Source organism: Octopus bimaculoides, chromosome 19 (genome assembly GCF_001194135.2).
Source record: "Octopus bimaculoides isolate UCB-OBI-ISO-001 chromosome 19, ASM119413v2, whole genome shotgun sequence".
Taxonomy (NCBI): domain Eukaryota; kingdom Metazoa; phylum Mollusca; class Cephalopoda; order Octopoda; family Octopodidae; genus Octopus; species Octopus bimaculoides.
The window spans coordinates 45,721,571-45,721,868 of record NC_068999.1 but is presented as its reverse complement, the minus strand read 5'-3'; positions in this window follow the sequence as shown (position 1 = coordinate 45,721,868).

The following is a 298-nucleotide window of genomic DNA, read 5'->3' as shown; positions in this document are numbered from 1 at the left end:
TGACTAATGATGGTTTTATCATACGACTTCTACTTTTCAAGCTAATATGGAATCAATTCTTCTCAATTTATTTTCAGTGTTTTCTTGGATTTTTAAAAGATATCATCTATGCTTATGTTTTATTCTCTTTTTCGTTCAGCCTACTTTCTGGTAAATAAAACACTCTGATCCCCCATCATAAACACACACATACACACACATTTATATACAACACATACTAAAATTTTGGAGTTTTAAATGTTAACCTCTCACTTTTAGGGGAAATTTATGCTTGAACTTTGCAAAACTGTTTTGTCTT